The sequence below is a fragment of the Malurus melanocephalus genome, unplaced genomic scaffold (genome assembly GCF_030028575.1).
Source record: "Malurus melanocephalus ecotype Western Australia unplaced genomic scaffold, MMel_1.1 scaffold_73, whole genome shotgun sequence".
Lineage (NCBI taxonomy): Eukaryota > Metazoa > Chordata > Aves > Passeriformes > Maluridae > Malurus > Malurus melanocephalus.
Window position 1 is genome coordinate 138,725 of NW_026623305.1, and position 20,509 is coordinate 159,233.

At 45.2% G+C, this 20,509-nt stretch overlaps 1 protein-coding gene across 1 annotated transcript in view; it reads right to left on the reverse strand.

Moving 5' to 3' along the window:
* Window positions 1-7,032, reverse strand: part of SCG2 (secretogranin II) — an 18,517-nt gene extending 11,485 nt beyond the window's left edge. Inside the window, exon 1 of the mRNA XM_057366862.1 lies at window positions 6,875-7,032. The gene's annotated coding sequence lies outside the window, so the exon portion shown is untranslated. The remainder of the gene's footprint in view (window positions 1-6,874) is intronic.
* Window positions 7,033-20,509: the final 13,477 nt, after the last annotated feature.

The following is a 20,509-nucleotide window of genomic DNA, read 5'->3' on the forward strand; positions in this document are numbered from 1 at the left end:
CAAAAAGCCACGCTCTGCTCCATGCCATAAAACATTATCTCCATTTTCTGGTGCATTGTCCTTGYCAGGGTCCTTGGTTTCACTGGTTCCATTACAGCCCTTTTTGTGRCCATAGGTTTGTCCTTTGCTCAGTACATGCTTGCATGAATTCCAGCCCTGTTGCTACAGTAATTGGTACAGATCTGGGTCAAAATAAAAGCTTGTATCTGGTCAAGAATGTGACAAAAATAGACAAAAGAGACTCAGTGCAAGGCACAGCACAGACACAGTGTTATAGAATTTCCTCCTGGAGACAACTTCTACAAGAAGAGAGMAAACAATTTAATTTGTTAGCTCRTGTGGACAAGGCAGAACCACTTCAYGTCACGCCCTTTTTWAAAAATGTATACAAAATAAAAATTTAGTCAACATAAGAATGAGTGATTGCATCAAAAAGAGAGCACAAATTTATATCCTCCCATGGGATTATGGCAATTAATATTTGTCACATCAGCATCAAAGCAGAAATCTTGTTGTTTTAGGGTTCAGCTGTGCTGGCTTTGAATTTCAGGATCCAGACGCAGGGAGAGCTGGCTCTTACCAAGTTGAATCCATACTTTGCAGCTTCCCCAGCTCAGTGGCTGTGGGATGAAGGCAAATCCAGAGCCTCGGTGCACACAGCAGAGCAGATGCAGGTTAATSATTTACCCACAGCTGCTGCTGTGCTCGGGAGGGAGCGCAGAGCCAGCACAGCCCACTGACCCACTGACCCCCACCCCTGGGTGCTGAGGGTCCAGTTCCATCACTCAGATGTGCAGGAGGCAGAATCTGAGCAGCAGGAGACAGAGAAACATGGAAAACCACCGTGTTCTGCCCGGTGTGGGATGGGATGGGAGCCAGAGGCTGAGTGCAGCTGGGTATAACACTGCATCCATCCACTGCAGAGATCAGGAGCTCTGTCAACATCTGCCATTTGCTTTTAACCAGTCATGAAAAGGCCTCTTGGGGCAGGAAAAAACTGATAGGCAGGTTGGTCCCATCTCTGGCAAAAGTCAAAATGCAAGTGTTGATGTTGTTTCTCCAAACAGGTTCCAATCTACAGGACAACTATTAACACTTCTGCAAGCTGGGAAGAACACTTGTTTGGATGTCCAAACCGTTTTGGATAACAGTCTCAGGTCTCTCTCAGCTAYCAGAGCCTTGACTGGCAACTAAAATCCATATAATCAGGTGAAAATGCTGTGATTTTCCCCTAAGGCAAACACTTTGTGTCTTACATACCTTACTGGTAAATGCCTGAGATGGGCTGAGTGCCCTCCCCAGCCCCGAGGCTTTTGCTTGGGAGGATACATTTTTCACCAAATGTGTAGCTGATGCCTTTATTATGAAGCAGTTCTGCCCTTGTGCTGCAAAAAAACACCCCAGGTCCATCCCCCCGGAGAGCAGAGCTGCAAACCCCAAAAGGCACAGCCCAGGAGCTGCACACAGATGCAACCTGCATCCCCAAGGACTCAGTGGCCATCTTCCAAAAAATGCCAGGTATCCTGTCATCTGCTCCTACTGCATTCAGCATGATGCTGCATTTCATAGAAGTGTTCTGCTCTCCCAAAATTAATGGTCTGAAATTCAAGGCAAAAGCAATTCCTTGCAGCTGTTTAAAATCAGGTCACCCATGAGCTGCTGTCAGCATCACCCACAGCATGGCTCACAGGTGCTCTTTCGTGGCTGTGGGGTCACAGGGAGCTCTCTGGCTGGCTGTGGGTTTCCACTGCTGTACCTCAAAGATGGCCCAAAAGGCCAGCTGCTGTGCCTGCACTGGAGATCTCATCTGAAGAACTGAATGATGCTTGTCCGTGCCGGGAGGTTTTCACCATCTGCTGCAGATGTAATATTGATGAGGTTCTCAACTGCACATAGGCATTTCACAGTGCTGTTGTATGAAAAACAAACAAAACCAAACCTGGCCTTTCCAGGTTGCTTGTTTTGGGTCAGGGAGCAGTGGCCAGTCTGTTTGCTGAGGTGGGCTCTCCTCAGTTGTGGCCCGTGTGTCCCCACGTGTGTCCCCATGACATGGTGCTGTGGCTCGGTGCCTCTCTGACCACAGCTGCAGAGCCTGTCCTTGTGAAGCCCCTGCTGGCTGCTTCTCACCCCRATGCAYGAAGGTTCTTTTCTCACTCCTCTTSCTCTCCTCTGCAAGGACCTGGCAGTGCCTGGCAGGTACAGGCTTGGCCCTGTGCAGGAGCAGAGCTCCCTGAGCTCCTGGGAAGGACATCAATCCCATTTTATCACATTTTTTGAAGAATGAAGGTATTTTGTACGAGACAGGAAGCAATGGGAAGAAGAACTGCAATGTGAGGAGGCACAGCAGGAGCTGTGAGTGAGGAAAGCAGGCAGCTGCCAGGGATGCAGCTGCAGTTGGTGAGGCAGCAGAGCATGGGGATGAGCTCTCCTCTGGAAACCACGGACACGGGCTCCCAGCTGGAAACACCAGATGCTGCAGGAGCTGAGGAAGGAATACTGAGCTTCTCTTTGAGGGTCTGTGCCAAGGAGGTGGGACCAAAGGGTAATTAGGCTGATGAACAGCAATATTAAATGGATGAAACGAGGCTTAAAATGTAAGAGAAATCTKAGGAAAAATTAGTTGAAGGGAGAAGCATAACAGAGCAAATCCCAGCACAATTAACCTGCAGGGAAGCAGAAACACAGAACCTGCTCCCAAAGATAAATCCATATAAAAACTCCAGCTACGTTTCCTGATTTTTACCCACCAAGCACATGTATGAATTCCAGCCATTTATTTGCTTTTAAAAAGCAGTAAACCCACAGCATTCAAAATATATGCTTCAGCTGTAATGAGAACAAATATATCTGGAATATGCACACATTTAAAAACATATCTAAGTGCTTTGAGCAGCAGTCAGCGTTTGCTGAATGAGAGCCCTTAACCATGAGTTTTAATTAGTATTGACAAAACTCTTAACACTAAGTTTATGTGGTTACTCCTCCCAGCTGCACAGACAGCCAGGGCTCAGAGACCATCTATCAACAGCACCTCCCAGACAACATTCACTTGGAAACCAACACAACTGCAGAGGCTTTTCTGTGCCAGCGGCGTTCAGACAAAACCAAACCAAAACAAACCTTTTTGTAATTATTATAACCAAGACAAACCAGTCCTTTTACCCAAAAAATGACACTTTAGAAGAAGAGATCAAGAAAAAGATCCCCAAGCAAACAAGCAATATTTTTCAGGCAGACAGATTATAAAACAAGCCGGAAAATTTGATTGCTCTGCTGGTCATCAAAACAACATCTACAAAGGTGCTACAGTCAACTGATAAATGTGGTATCTTCCCATTGTCTGTTAGCTGARGACTACTCTGAACTACAGAGTAGCTGTTGAATTCATACTTTGCATTGTGCTGAAGCAAGTCCTAAATTCATAAAGCAACATGAATTTTAATAATGCTGAGCAAGTCTTGCCTGACATATCAGCTGCATTAGCTTAAAAAAGATGGATCACCAATACCATAGTATATAACCAGAAATTATACATACCCCCAAGGAGCAGTTTGATCAGGTTTTTTTAGGCAGAAAAGCGATGCAAAGCAAAACAATTCAGGCTATGTAGTTTCCTAAGTACCTGAATCCTTACACAGCACAGGCAAAAGTTCTGAGATGACTCTGTGCCTTAATGAGGTCTCTGAGTACTTCAGGTGCTGTAAATCATTCCTCTCCAAACCTTATTTTCACAAGACTTAAGTYCTGTGAATGTAGAGGTCTTGCGAAGTAGTTGCTATTCCTACACATTTCTTTCTGCTTTAAAGATACTTTAAAGTAATCTGGAGCAGCTGTGTAACACAAACAAATCCGTCTACAAAACAGCTCCCTAGAAAGAAGCAGGAGTCCTTGTTTTGCTTGGTGACAGTAAATACATCCTTTTGCACAGGGAAGGTAGGCATGACTGTAATTAAGAGCAAGTGTAGCACTTGCAGGGGACAGAGTGGAGGATGGYTAAATTAACATTTCACAGACCACTTCAAAGCTGACACATTCTAACGAGTTCTTCTGCAGTCTTGCCTCTCCTTCAACACATTTCTGAATATTCTCTACTGTGTCTAACAGAATGAAACCCTGGCTGGGACCAGCAGAATCTGCTGTGAAYAGTTGATATTCCAGTACAGCTGTTTGTGCAAGGTCATTATACCAGTCTGGGGGAACAKACAGCATTTTCTTCTGGTCTTAGTTCAGGTCAAAGAACCTTTATAAGTAGATAAGAATCTGTGCCTCTGTTCCTTTCATCCTGATTTGCAGTTTTTAACAGCATCCTATTACAATAGGGTGTAACTCCTCCTACAGAACAACAGACAAAGCAGGAAAAAGAGCAGCTTCCATTGCACTTTTCTCACCAAAATGTCCATAATCTTCTTGTAGGCTTTTTTTGCAGCAGTTCAGGGCAGTCAAAACCTCGGCAGCCTCGCTGCTGAGTAACAGTAACTCTGTGACCATTCCATTAATGTCACTAGAACAAAAGTTTGGTAAGATATTTGCCTATATATATGATCTATAGGCATTTTGAGCAGCTACCTTCACAGAAAAGTTATATCACAGAGACGTTTCCTTGACCAATTGTTTGCTGTTCTCTGGTGCAGCCCTGGAATATTTTGTAGTGGTTTGCTTATGACTCAAGAAAGGAAAAAAAAAAAGTAAGTAAAAAAGGAAAGATCAGAAGCAAAGGTTTGCAGTTGATGCAGTCAGCTGGCATTCATGATGTCTTGTACTACTAAAAACCTGGATTAAAGGTGCACAAGGCAAAGGCAGAATGGGCAGATAACTTGCAAGACTGATGAGGGAAACAGAAGTTTCCAAAACTGCAGTGCCCACTTTTGCACTGACGTACCGGCAGTGGAGCATTAGTCAGCCAGGCAGAGAGCTTTCATCTACAGCAGGAATATTAGCATGCAGTGCCTGACTACATTTTCATTTGAAGCTGAGCAAGGCAGGCTCATTCTCTCCAGCAAGTCAGACTGATGCATTCTCCCAAGAATCATGCCTCACAGAAAAATAACCATGAAATATTAATAATTTCCTATTTAGAGCTACAACTGTCACAAATGATGTAGCTCTCTCATGTACAACCTCTCGCTGAAAAACTGCATGAGGAGCACAGCAAACATCGCCTGCTCGCCGGGCGGAGAAACAGCCGGGGCTGCGCGAGCAGGAGCGGGGACAGTGCCCGGTCCCACTGCTGAATGGGCTCCTGTGGCCAAACCCACAGCAGGTCAGCCCTGCCACTGCCAGTTCACCCCTGCACTGGGGTTATAGCCAAGGAAATGCTGCCAAAAGGAGAGAATGCCACACCAAGAGAGGCGAGGGACTGCCCCACACACCAGGCAACATTCCCATCCCTCACCAGGGATAAACACAGCACAGGAACACGGGGAAAGCACAGCAACCCCTTCTGAGGAGGGTTTATCCTCACAGCATCCACATGGCCCTGCTGAAAGCTCATCCTGGGAGCCTCAGTGCCCCGTGACCTGCAAGGACTGTCACTCAGCCGAAACAGCAAATAATGAGAAATAATGACCCTGGATGGCTGATAGGCAAACCAGAGCATGGAACCATTTGCATGAAACAGTCATTGTCAATTCACACACGCAGATCTCTGGCAGTCAAAACCTCACAGCAGATCATTCAGGGACCGAGGGAGAGAAATTAAATCAGTTGTTTGCTACAAATAAYTCATCCAGTTGTATCTGACATGACACTGCCTCATTACAAGATACTGTCAGTGCTCCAAGCTGCGACCTGGGACCGGGATCTCAGGGCATCAAACCCTGCATGCCATCTGGAGACACACACTTGGCTGTTACATGCTGCTGCAAAAGGGCCAGCAATATCAGATTTTCCACATGGGTCAGTGGGAAAAAGCACCCCCAAAATAAAGGTGATGCTTCTCAGACAGAATTAGGTGATCCAGACCACAAGAAATTAATATCTGTAACTGCACGTTTGTAACTTGGGTTTGATGATAATATTTGTCTAGAGATACACTTTCAGTCACATATTTCATGGGTGTTTTCTGACCTTTCTCAATAACAATTATATCTTTTATCTGAAACAGAGCCTCCTTCTCAGAATACAGCATTTGTTATATACGGAATTTCTTGAAACTTTGTGATTTTGTAGCACTTTTTCCCTCTTCATACAACGGAAATTAGATTTTAGGCAGAATCAAAACATTCAACTATKACCTCTGTTACTAGGAACTTCTTGGAGCCAGAGAGGAAAGCCATTTTAATAGAGCTGGCTTCAGCATCTGTAAAAATTCACCTAACTTTCAGTTCCAGWAATGGCTGCAAAACACTTCCTTCAGCCATTGCAGTGATGCCACCCAAGTTTATCAGGCTAGAAACCCTTGAAACACTCGCAAGGACAAGTAGCAGTTGCTCTCTAATGCTTGCAGGCAAATCAGAGTTGTTGTCCATCAACACTCCCCCAGCCAAGGCCTTGGGATGGGATGGAGGTGATTAATGCCTTTCTACCTGCAAAATGTCCCTGAGGGKAGGGTTTGCCTCAAATACCCAATTTAATGCAATTTTAAATAAGCTGTTGTTTACTGCTTAACTAAGGAATTTTTAATAATCTCATCTCACAGGCTTTACATTTTAAGCTAAATCCAGTGGTGATAAATTAAACTAAAATCCAGTGGTGATAACCAAAAGGCCGGGTTCAGCTACTCAGAGCAGCGAATCTTTTCCTCCTGATGTGCCACGCAGTGAAAGGCATCAACACCGTAACAAATATTAAGAAATCTGTCACTTGCTATCATCCAGCTGGAARGAACAAACTCCCCAGGGCTCGCTGCTGACAGCGCTGGAAGAAAGAGCCTCACCTGGAATCACACATTATTTCATYGTGGGGAACGCTCTGTTGTGCAGCCCTTCCACTTCAGATAAGGGTGACAGGCTATCTTCTGCACTAATTAAAGGATGTTAAAATGAAATCAGCCACTCCTTATTGCCTGTCTCACATTTTGTGTTCACAACTGTGTTTAAGCACAGCTAAGAGTGGCTAAACATTAACCACGAACAGCTGGAAAAAGAAAATCAATAATTTCTAGGTTAGTTGCCTTTTATTCCCCCTTTCTAGTGGCTAGAATTCCATGTGCTGTTTTCTTATTTACAATTCACATGGCTGAAGCATCCCTGGAACTAATGAATAATCACACATCCGGATTTTCCCGCTGAACTAAAGGATTTGTGGGAAGTGGAGCACAGGATCCCTGTGGGCAGGTACATGTGTATTTGCTGACAGCAAATCCATCCTGAAGCTCAGGGGGTGCGGAGCAGGGCTGACCCGGGCTTACCCCACCAGGGTGCACAGGCAGGCAGGGACAGTGCCAGCAGGGTCTGGGTGTGAATGTCCCCCTCACTCGTCACCAGGGTGTTTGGGATTTGTCCCCCTCACTTGTCACCAGGGTGTTTGGGATTTGTCCCCCTCACTCGTCACCAGGGTGTTTGGGATTTCTCTCTGCCATGGTTCTCTGTCCGTGGAAAGGGAGGGAGGGGACAGGACAGGGCTGTACAAACAGCCATGTACAAAAAGCCCCGGGTACCTCACACACTCTGGGGGCCCAGAGATGATTCAAGGCTGCCTGAGCCCACAGAAATATCTCAGCTCCTGCACCACTCACCCTGAAACCCACACAGCCCCAGGACACACCGTGTGCACTGGGATTGCAGTGCCAAAGTACATCACGGCCTTTCCACAGAGACAMAGCCCACAGTGCCCAAAAACCACACCAAATCTGAATCACAGCAGGTATGAGAAACGCCAAGAATTTCCCCAGTGGCACCCAGATCCATCCACACATATTGCTTTGCCCTACTGCCCACACAAATCCCGGCTCACTCTGTTCCTCCAGAAGTGTGTTATGAACTTGCAGAGTCCCAGCTCTGTGACCCCCCAGCCACAGAGATGGGAGCACAGGGACACGGAGGAGCAGCCAGGGCAGAGCCATGGTGGGGCACTCTGCCTGCTGCTGTGCCCAGAATCTCTGAGCAGTGCCAGGGCTCAGCCTGGGGACAGGCACACACAGTGATTTTGCCTCTCTTGGAGCTCCAGCCCTTTCCCTCCCCAGCCCAGGGCAGCCCTGCTGTGCTTGTTCCTGCCCTGGAGCCCATGGCTGGCTGCTGGACTCCTCTGTTCATAACATTAAGGTTTCCAGGCTGTTCTCTGCCCAGGATCACGGGCTCAGAACCAACTCTCCTCCCCAGCTGGAATGATTAACGCTGCCAGGAGAGGGACAGAGCAGGGTAATAACACACRCTGTCCCCACTGCGTGACACGCCAGCCAGCACCGCACAAGACTAATGGCTGCTGCCTCTGACAGGCGCCAAAGAAATRCTATTTCAGACAAGTCAAACCCATCCATTTCAGTGAAACGCCAAAACAGCCCCGTTTGGGAGCTCCATCTCCTTACYAACAACAGCGAAAGAGAACGGCTCAGGTATCAGTCACACAAGATTCTTTTTGCTGTTGGCAAGTCAAGAAAGCGTGTTCAAAACAACTGTAAATAATCTGCCTAACAATTCAGAAATATCTGCATTGTTTTGTGCCTCTGTTACAGCATTAATCTCCCTGGAGATCTCTCCATGGCATGGACTCACTCAAAAAGCAGCAGTGCAAAGCCCCACGTGGCACACAGTGAGCTTGTTTGTCACACGGGCTGCTCTCTGGAGCCCAAAGTCTGAAATGCAGCAGGAGAAGACATCTGGAACAAGATCACCAGCAGGGTCTGTACCTGCCTGGTACAGAGAATAAGGGCAAACCAACAAACACGGGGCCTGGGCTTGGCTGTGTCATGGCAAAGGTTATCCATTGTCACCTGCATTGGTTCTAAAACCTCTCAAGTCTCTGCTGAGGTAACAGAGTTACCCCTCTGCAAACATGAAAAACAYAATCCCAACACCACCAATACAAACTGTTTCCAGCTCAGGTGGTTTTCCTGCCGATGAAGCAGAGATGGGGTGCAGGTGCTGTGGGTGCAGSTGCTCTCAGCCCCCACCTTCTCTCAAGCTACCACAACTGAGGGTCAGGAGTTACACAAACTTATTGCTGCTGCTGCAGCTCCTTGAGGAAGAGAGGTGAAACCAAGAGTGTTTTTGCTCCAGGGGAATTCTTGCCTTTATTACCAAATGTAATCACAGGGAGTGACCACTGCAATTTAAAATCCTCTGTCCATGCTTTAATCTCTGTTCCCATGGGGGTGTTTTTCCACTKCTGCAGTGGAACACCATGTTGCTCTGCCACTGCTCACCTTGCTCTAGCTCAACTGACCCCACATCTCACACTAACAGAGCTCAAGCTGGATGAGGTGAGCACCATCCAAAACGATCACGTTTGCAAAATCAACMCAAATGCTGCAACACATCAGTGACRYTGTGTGGAAAAACTGGAYAAAAGGTGACACCAGGTMAAASCGAACCTGCCCACCACACCCACACATTCCTGTTGATCAGCTCACGCTGAATTTCAGGCACCTTTCAAACAAGAGAACAGAATGTTTTCAGCCCATCAACATCAAAGATTAATTATTTTTCTAATTAAAATGACTGTTTCTAGACTGATATAGTCTTTATAATGCCTCTGTTGAACTGGAAAGAGATGAGAGAGGAGGAACTTCCCTAACTGCTGTTGCTCCCAAACTCTACTTCAAGGTACTCATTGCAAGAGCAATGCCAGCACATGGGCTCAGTCTTCAAATTCAGTGGAAATTTCAGAAATACCTGAGTTCCTATGAAGAAATAGCAGCAGGGGCATTAACCACCATCAGTCCCAAAATAGTTTTAATCACTTCTTACTCTACCTTTGCTGTAATTACATGAGCCTTTCTTTGCAATAATTACACGTCATACTGTGGATGAATTACTTTTGATTTAGAGATCTCCTTCAGTAACTAATGGTAAGATTAGGACAGTCCTTCATTAAACATTAATGATTAATAAATCAATACATCTAGTAGCTAAAGATATTAGAACAGTTTCTTCATATTCAATTACTGTCCACAATGATGGCTCAGGAGGGCTTCCAAAGGAATATTGGGAGTTCTGGGAAGGGTTAATCATCTTCCATGAGTCGCTAAGCAACAGTGTTCTGCTCTTATGGCATGTTTTGCCAGCCAGAGCCATGCAATGATGAAACCCTTCTGCATCTTATCCAGAGAGTTGCCTGAAAACTTGGCTGCCCAAACAGCAAAACCCCTGGGCTGCTCACAGAATCAAATTTAGCTTCTGGTAGCTATTAGTTATCAGATTGATTTATTGCATTTAATTTTCTGCTCCAAAACTTAATTTTATTTTAGTATGAGTTAAATGAGAGAAAAGGGGACTAACTAAAATTCTGCTGAAGAACTTAGAACAAAGAAGCCCCAATATTCAGAAAGAAGTCACTTCATGAGACATGTCAAATATAACAAATAAAAGCAAACTTGAAAGATTGCAGAAATTCAGAAGCCAGGTTCAGGCTTCAGGTCCCAGAGGGGAAGGAGAAGGAGGGTACAGACAAAGGAGGGCCCACACAGCTCCAAGCAGCCGCACTGGACGTGCAACCCAAACCACACAGAGACTGCATCAGTCTTCAAGAATTACTGAGGGCTGGTAATGCATAAATCAACCTGATTCATCTGTGCTTATCTAGCTATCCATAGCTCATAAACACCTTAATCAGAGAGAAGGATGTATCCCATAATGAGCACAGCCAAACAACAGGGATTCAAATATCCATGAGCCCTGGGAAAGTACATTTCCAGCCTTTGAGAGTTAATTTTCAGGGACTCACTTCTGCACAGAGTTGAGGAACACACAAACATCAAGATTGTTTTGAACATGTAAATCAAGCACTCCTTGCTYAGCTTCAGTCATTTACTATCAGCCAACCTCTTGTGAAACAACACAAACACAATCTTTGTGCTGCCAGCATTTTCTAGCAAGAGCAACTAATCTGATTTAATGGAGCCAGGTTTTGCTTTATTTCCTGCTAATTTCTTAGCTGCCTTATATAAYAGACCTACTTATGGTAATATTCTGGTCTGGGTTTATTGCAGGGGATGTATCARCTCACTGGGGTGAGGAAGGTCTCAGCCTGAGCTCCTGATTGCTGCCACTGGATCTGTGCAGGAGTCAGACACAACCACCAGGAGCACAGGGCTGGGAAAGCAGCCAGCAGCTCTGCAGATGCTCTGACCCTCCTCTGGGCACTTTGACTGATCACTCGATCTTCAAAAAAAAAAAAATTAAAAAACCCCAAACTGTTCTGGACTAGCAGTTGGGTTGACAAATGCAAGTATCCAGAGAGGATCAACAACTCTCATGACCAGGAACACTTTTACTTGGGAGCAGRAAGGACATCTATGGAAAGCAGGTTTCTGATTAATGAATTTGCCTTCTAGAAGGTTGCTTCAAGCAGGCTGGGAGATCTCCTTTGAAAATACTGGAACCAAAGACAATGTGTGTGCGAAGAAATGTTACATTATATTACCTTGCTACGTAAATAGTGCCTTAGGCAACCAGATCACAGGAAAAAGAATGAAAACCTGTAGATTTGAGGAGCTGGGTAGCCTAAATTTATTGAGAAATAAATTATGCCYCTAGCCTCACTTCAGTCTCTCAATGCTGATGCTGTTATTTACTCCCTGTAAAGATACTTAAAGAAGTGATCATTTTTTGTAAGAATAATGGGCATAATGTGTTAAGTTAGTTTTCATCTCAAAAGGGAAAAATCTAAATTTCTTAAAACAGGATGACGTCAATTGATGAAGAACAGAAAACCTTTGAGTGAAGAAAGACAAAAAAATGCTTGAAATACACACAAGTGTTTTTTTCAGAAAATTCTTTATTTTGTAATAAACTGGGTTTGCTTTTAAAATACCTTGATCTCTTGCCATGTATGGATGGATTATGTGAGGAGAGGCTGAACAGGCTCACACATAAAACCACATCAGCTTCTGGACTTGCAGCTGGACCAGGGAGATTTGAGGGATGCACTCACCACGGGCACAGGAAAACCTGACAGAAAAGACAAATGTGTGGGGAGCTCACAGCACTTCTGGAAGCAGAACCAGCAGGTGAAAAATAGAGCAGACAGAGCCAAGAGGAAACCCAGGAAGAGGAAAGGTGAGGGTCTGCCAAAGGGGCAGGATGGCAGTGTTCCTGATGGTTATTGCCATCATGTCCTGCTCAAACACAGGAGTGTGAGGGCACATGAACTGCACTGGGCACTCAGTCAAAGTCCCTGCACTGTGCACTTGAACTTGGGGCTTGACTTGCAAGGCTGAGGATATTTAAAATCCACATCCGAGTTTGTTTCTGCGCTGAAAGACAAATTCAGCCCTGGCTCAGATGTGAACTCCTTTGAAGTCCTTGTGGCTGTGTTTCTGCCCTTTTGCAGTGATAACCGACCAGCCAAAAGAAACCTGTAGGTTTTTAAGCCAGGCTTTCAAACACACTTGCTAAATCTCTAYTTCAACATAGTTCATGGTGTTTTGGAGGGGATAACAAGCTGCCATGTCTTTAAGTGAACCCCTCCACATGTGTAGTAAGGTAAAACTCCAAGTGCCCAGGAGTGCAGTCAGGCTCTTACAGGTAGCTGCAGCAGCAGGGATGGACAGTGACTCAGTGAAGAGAAGTGCAAGTGAGTCATGAAGCAGCATTTCCCCTCACTGAGCCAGAGTGTCCTACACTGAGCTAGGGCCTCTGAACACCAAAGGGATTGCATTCGATTTCTGCTGCATTTTCTGAAAAAAGCTAATGAGATGAAGCTGGAGGGGAGAGATSTGAATGCCCCTCTTGGAAAGGCAGAGCTCCCCACCAAAGCCACTCTCTCACACAGGGGTAAAACTCACTGCAGCAGGGACCTTCACTGCTGGGGCTGCCTGCTTGTTTAGCAATAGGAAAATAGAGCTGGAATGGGCCTCTGAAGGCTCCCTCCTACACAGTAGTATTAGAAATAATAAATTAATATTATCTAAATTACTTCTAYGGGACCAGGAAAGGCCTACAGACATCCTGAAAAACAGGAAATCTCAATGTTCAAATGCATGAATAAGACATGTAGGTCACTCCTCCTACCCCCCCACAGACATGCTGTAATAYAGTCAGACAAGAATCTGGGGCACAATCATTCCCTGTATTTTGAAAAAAAACCCAAGAAAAGCTGACAGCAGCATGCATTTACCCAGAAACAGCAAGGTAGTCTTCCTGTGTGCCATTAATTCACCTGTACTTTTTCTAGCCTCATAACCCATGCTTCCCCATCAATCTCTTGCTTTAGTATCCAGATCAGATCTGGTTTAGCTCATATTTCCACAGAACTCAACAAACCCTCGCTCCACTGGGGCAGACAGCTCAGAATAYATCAAACTCTTCCTGTGCAGTTGCTCCCAGCCATCCTCCACTGAAAACCTTCCCCAGGAGGGACTGGGCTAACCTGTCACCTGCCAGCTTGACTTACTTTAAAAGAYGACTATTGAAGGTAAAGAAAACTACTTACTTGTAGTGCTGACTGATTTTTTGGGGAAAAATAATAATTTCTTCAGCAGCTCTAAATTCTTCTAACCATACAATTCGTTACTATATTTATAGCTCCACATATAGCTCCACATTTGATATTTATGTCTAGTCAGGCTCCTTTTAGCCAGGGAAATGCCTCTGCATGGAAGGAAGCCATCTGTTCCAAAACAATCAGGCTGACCTTGTTTTGCAGTAGGCTGAGATCTAAAAGAAGGGCACGTCTTTGTCTCTGTAAGGAGACAAGGTGCCACACTCTCAAAATGCAGAGCAGCTTCACAGGGACACTCAGAACCCTGCAACAAGGATGAGACAGGAAATATCAGCAGCCAGAGCAGCGGGTGCAACAGGTATTTCCATCCTCATGAGCATGGGCTGAAGGCGTGGCAGATCCCGAGGACTCTGCTGGGCTCTCCTGAGAAGCAGGGAGCAGATAATCACTGCMCCAACATCACAACTGCTCCTCTGCYRCTGGTACCTGCGAGAACAGCTTGGAACTGATGCACTGGTGTCACCTGATGTGCTGGCTCACATGGACACAGAGCCCTCTGGAAAYCCCACAGTGCCTGGTCAAGGATGGAAGATGGAAGAGAAACTTRTTTCTGACCTTAGAAAAAGAGAAATGCATCCCCTCGGGTATGGGAGAATAGAATCTCTGTAAAGTGTTAAACTTTTAAAATTTCACTTCAGAAGCTATTCTTTTTGGTATAAAAGCAACAAAGAACAGAGCTATCASAGTCCCATCTCTGAGTGCTCTGTCAATAATTAATGGTGACACACCTAACCYGTAACCAGCTCTGGCACTGCAAGGACTCCCTAAAGCTCTGCTGTGAGTAACACATCACAGGTCCCAGGAGCCTTGATGAGCTCTCCCAAGCACAAATTGAGGAGTCAGTGAAGAAATCTGATTATTTGACCAGCAAATAATGTGCCTTTTCCTACACAGCACTGTGATCACTAATGAGCACCAAGGCAGGCAGCAGCCAGGCCTGTGCCCTGATGAGAGTGCCTGAGGGAGGGATCACCCGCCCTCACAACGCCACAGGGATCAGATTCATCCCAAGACCACAATTAATGCCAAAAAAAAACATTGGACAATTTCTGGGTACTGGGCAGTTGACCTGGGCTGGGGAAAGATTCCCAAACCCATCATTGCATCCCAGATTGTTTTGGTCCTTTGTGTTAATCTTTCTCCAATTATTATTTTTCCAGACAAACTCACATTTTTGCTGAGTACAGAGAGCAAAAGATTAAACGGCTGGCTGAATCAGTCATTAAAAAAAAAMAAAAAAAACCCTATACTTGCTTTGCAATTAGGAGAAAAAAAATGCGTCTGGAGAATAGGGAAAATTTYCAAACTTGTTTTTAAACCTTCCAGCCCTTCCCATAGAGAATGCTTCCAGTAATAGAAATGTCAGAGCAAAGGCCATCAGCTGTCCTCATCCACAAGGCAAAGGCTCCAGGGGCCCCCAGGTGCTCAGGATTACGTGCAGACCCAGCCTTTGGTGTCCCAGAGGTTTTTTTGTTGCTAACAGCTTCTCAGTGTTGTAATACACCTCAACGGCCAATTTCTCTGGGTGGCTTTTAACAAGCTCCTCAGAATGTATCCACATCTTTCCAGAYATCCTTCTCTATTTTTAATATGATATTTGACTACACAATGCATCTGATTTCCCAGGGAACAACATCTCTTCAGTAGAACCCTTTTTAATGAGCAACTAAAGAAAAAGCATCTTCTGTAGAATCAACATTTGAAATAAGGCCTCAGAAACAATGTTCATTTTAGATTTTGTTTCCCCCTCATGATTTTGTTTTATTCCCACATGTTGTAAGTTCCTGTTTGATATCCCCTATTTTCAGTATTCCTCAATTTTTGCTGGCAGCTCTGCTCTGTGCCCTTTATTATTACTGCATGTCATTCAATGTATGCTCCATCTGCAAGCAACATGATTTCCTTGCTGATACCTTTTCCCCTGCTGTGTAAATAACCACCCTAAACTGTGATATTCAAACTGGGCTCTACCCCACATCCCTGGCTCAGTGCTTCCTGATGCTAAGAAATTAAAACCTCACAATAACAGAACTCATTAGTAAAGCCAGATATACTTATAATGTCACTAATTTATTAGAATTACAATTTTCAATAGTCAAGTCTCTCCAGGGCCTGAAATTAATAGGAATTTGAACTTAGGAATCTCAAAGACTCAGAAGGCAAACATGAAAAGTTCCAGAAGGGAGGTGCCACAGGACCAAAGTTATAAATCATYCATCCTTGGACACCCTTTTTGTCAGGCTGTTATTCCATGGGAACACAGYCACTTGGAGCATGATCTCTGACTCCCTGCTTGTGACAGGATATATGCAGAACCTCTCACGGCTGACATCTATAAATTGAGCTCCACCACTGCCAAAATCAATGCAAACCTCATTTCCTCCTGATCACACCTTGCGTGGGTTTGACAGTGCTACCCACTCACTGCAGTACGGTGATGATCTGAGATCTATAACCCTTGTAACTATAACTGCTGTCCCCATCCTTCTGGCTCTGGTTTCCCAGCCTGGGACAATCAGCCTGTTGTGGGCATCCCGTCCCAGATTTCACCACCTCAATGAACTCCCTGCTCCCCTCCATAAGATTTTGTGTATCAKCTCTGCTGGTCCTTTGCTGTCACCCCTAAATATCTGAATAGCCAACCCCAGCAGGAGGCCTGSCCCTGCTCCAGGAGTGAGGCCAGCTCTTCTGAAAGGGTCCAGACTGGTCATCTTATCTGCAGATTGAGAAGTGGGCTCTGGAAATCATCTCATTACAGAAATGGCAAATCATCAGCGATTGCAGTTCCAGGACAACTCTCTCCTCCACAGTGATGTTATCTGGTTTCATCTGCCAGCATTTTTTTTCATCTATCAAGAACAGCTCAGCCCATTGAATAAGCACATTTTACTGTGATAGGAAGCTGTAGAATTTGGGAGCAATGTGGGTATGAAGGAGCCGATATGATCAGTTAAACTTTGTACGAATTGATTCAAGAAAGCAAACCCACAGTAAATTGGCYGCAGTGCTGAAAGATGAAAAACAGTCAGTTTTCAACAAATCATTTCAAACTTTCTCTTTCAACAACTGTGGCTAATTAGGTTCTGCCTACATATCCGTGGGCTTTCACAAGTCCATGAAAACAATGTCCAAAGACAGAAAGGTTCATCAGACTCAAACGGTTTTGKGGTGTGGGTTTTATTTCTCCTTATTTGTCTGACAGGCAGAACAACAACTTTCTACTGACATTGCATAGGTAATTAAAGTCAATGTTTGTAAGCAATCCCACGCTCCCCACAGTCCCAGCAACCCAACCATGTAGGCAAAGCTAAACCTAATATTWTGTCAAGACCAAGCACCATCCTTTTGTTCTAAGGCAGCTTCAGCTGATGGCTTAGGGGATGGGATTGCTTAGGGAGTAAAACCAGCCATCATATTCYACCTCTGGGTAAAAGGCAGCAGCTCTTGTCTAAGACACATAAAACTAGAGAGRAAGAGCTCAGCAGGGAATAATTCACCATTTAGGAATTTATCCAGTTTTGACCTTGTCTGAAATAACAGATAATACTCACCCAAAACAGAATCTAATGGACTCTTTGGTCATGGGGTGTTGGCAGCCGAAGTTTAATACTCATCATAACGATGAGTGCAACATCTCTGGTTGATTCAGCACCAGCTGTAAATGATCCCCCAGAAGGTATTTATGAACAGAACTATCAGTGAACAAACCTGGAYAATTTTGCTTTCTTTGAGAATACACAACTTCAGGCTGTGAGATACATACAGAAATCCAGCCTTCCAGTAAAATCCATGTCTTGCCTTATTGAGGGGATCTGCTTCCCCAAGAATTCTCTTCCAGGAAACATATATGGTTGAAGTGGCTGTGGCAAGAGAGAAAGGTAGATGATGGTCATAGCTATATTTACATAAGCTCTACATGAAATTGTTAAATCATGTCTATTCTTGACTGACACCAATGACTATCCAAAAGTCAAAGTCATTGATGCCATTTACAGTGCTATCAACAAATCAGTGAGATCATTGTTCTCTTCCCTCACTTCCCAATACCTGGATTCTAGCAGATCCAGGTAAATCGACTGCGTCTTCATAATGAAAACAGAAATTTAATTATTCACAAGCATTCCCCTTGAGCTTTCTCTGGGCTTTTTGTGAATGATTAACAGAGCAGCTGCTCCAGACAGCACTCTCAATCCCTGCTTGCTGGCCTGTTAACAGCAGTGACTCATCAGCACATGACGTCAAAGCCTCCTCTCCTCTCAAATGGCAGGAAGGAGGTTTCATTAAAAAGATAAAAAAAGGTATCAACATAACAGCCTGAACTTCCTCCCAAACTCAGAGGTTTGGTCAGGGGTCATCTCTGCTSCTGCCTGAGGAGCTGCACCCTGCCTATGCACCCACAGCACCTTTGAAGGGTAAACTTTTCTGTTGAGTACTAAAACCATAAACATACTTCATCAGGCATGCTGATTTATCAGATACTGACTAAACAATGAAAATAAACCCCCCAGCACTAGGCCTTCTGGTAAGCCCTGCTTGTGCATCCCACAGGAATGTCTCTGCTCAGCAGAGCTGGGCAGGGCAATGAGTTCACACCCTGTGCTGGCCCTCYCCATCTCACTGCAAAGTGGGAGAGATTCCACAAGGTGCTGGCACAACCCAAAGCAGCTGAAACTGCCCAAATGATGGCCCAATAACACCTGASAAGGTGCCCAAACAGGCAGAGAAGCATCAAAAAGTCCAGTGCGACCCAACTCCAGACCTCYTCTCCTCTGTGCCTTGCTAAGGCCATGCTGAAATGTGTAGACATGAAAAAATCATACATGAACACAGCCCTGAATTTGTGAAACAAACCAGGGTCCAGAACYGGAAAAGTTAAAAGCAGAAGAAGAAACCAAGAAAAGGGCTATKACTATGTAGTTAAAATTCAGATTTTTACTTGAGACTGCAAGTCCTGTTAGACAGACCACGGCATTTCACCCAGAAAATCTGCAAAGTGATGGAGCTGGCAATTTAAACTTTAGCTCTTACATGGGATTAATTACTAATGCCTGTGATAGGTATTTTCTCTGCTAGCTTTAGGCAGCACAGCCAAACCCCAGCCTCCTGTGAGCCCAGGCAGCAGCTCTCACTCCTCAGCTGGGAATGGCCGTGGCAGGGGATATATTTAGCTCTGATTCCGGCAGCCTGGAGGGCAGCATCACTTACAGCTCCTGAATCCCAACTTCCCCAGCATGGCCTTGGAAGCAGAAATACTGCTGTTAGCTCCATCTCCTCCCCAAAGTCAGTCAATTAGGGAGAAAATGGAGATTTGGAAAGTGCACATGGCCATACAGGTTTGTGCCAGAGATGGAAAATGCTGCTGAAGTACAGCTGTGCTCCCACCTGTGCTCCTCTCCCCCTGGTCTGGTCAGGCCACAGCCACAGTTTGAAAGCCCAAGGATGGCTGAAGTGACAGACGAAACATTTAAAAACAGGTGCAGAAGAAGCAGTGCTACACACAGGCCAAGGGTTGCCATGACACCAGCCTCTGCCCAACACACTTTTCTATTTAAAAATAATCAACAAAATCAACACCATCTYTCTGTCATTTTGGTGTCAGAGGGGTTACCTGTCTCATCTTTTGGCTCTGTTAGCATTCTTTGCCTTGGCTCGGTTTGACTGCTTGCTTATCTGTAGAGTCTCTGTTTATCTGCATTCCAAATCAGTTTTCTCAAATAGATATGCAGCAGAGATGGAAAGTTCACAGCAAAAATGTCCTCGGGGTGTCTGAGTTAACTGTGGAAAACTAAAATGTGAGTGAAAATACTATTTCTGTTCATCTTTCTATAATCAATTAGCAATGATGTCCTAACAGACCTGAGCTTTCCATATGCCTCTTAATCTTATATTTTGAACCTAAATAACATTTCAGTTTGGAAAAGCACCAAGCTGCCATCTGATCTAGTAGCAGTAACACCCTATGCAAAGCATCACACAYTGCAAAATTCACCTGAGCTAGACCAAACTCCCCCAATTACTCAGGGAGGAGAAATGGGAAATACAGCTCCAGAAATGTGGTCATTCCTCAAACCAGGCTTTCCAACAGACTTTGCATTTTTGTCCGAAACACACAGAGAAAGGAGAAAGGAGAGGTTRTGGAAGTGCCACCAGCAGGAGCTGAGGGCTGAGCAGAACACGGCTCCTGGATTTCACTGCTCTGCTGCCCCTGGAGAGACAGAGCCCTGCCTTCCCTCTGTGGAAAGGCAGCTAAAAGGGAGTAGGAAAAGAAAGAGACAGGAGGTGAAGGGGAGTTTATGCAAGAATAGACATCAGGAAAAGGAAAGGAAGGAAAACAAGGCTGGAGAAAACAGGGAAGGCTTGCAAAAAAAGAAAAGTGGTTAAGAGTATGGGGGTAGCAGATGAGTGAAAGCTGTGGAYAAAACCACTGGAAGTATTCCCCTCCAAATGATGTGAAGACTGCATTTGAAGGCCCTCCTTTTCCATCTACCCTCTTGCAAAAGCCTCTCCTCCCCGTGCTGTGGCTCACCCCCTTTGCCCTGCCCCTGCAGGGATGCTGGCAGCAGGGCAGTCTGCCTCCCCTCCCACCAGCTGGTACCAGGGACTTCTCTAATGCTCTTGGCTGCCATCCCTGACTAAGAGATTTCCTGCTTGCCCAGCCTGTGCCAAGGGGAAGCTGTGTGCCAGAGACCTGGAGGACCYCCCTCCTGCTCCTGGCCAGGATCACCTTGGAGCAGAATGGGAGCAGTCAGCACTTTCACTCCTGTTCACTTGTGCCACACTGTCACTGCTTGGCCTCACACACACAGCCTTGGGCAGCTACACGAAGACATTACTAAAAAAATAGCAGAAACCYCTCAACAACCATCAGCACCTTCTTATAAACAAATTTTGCATTTTCATTGAGGAACAG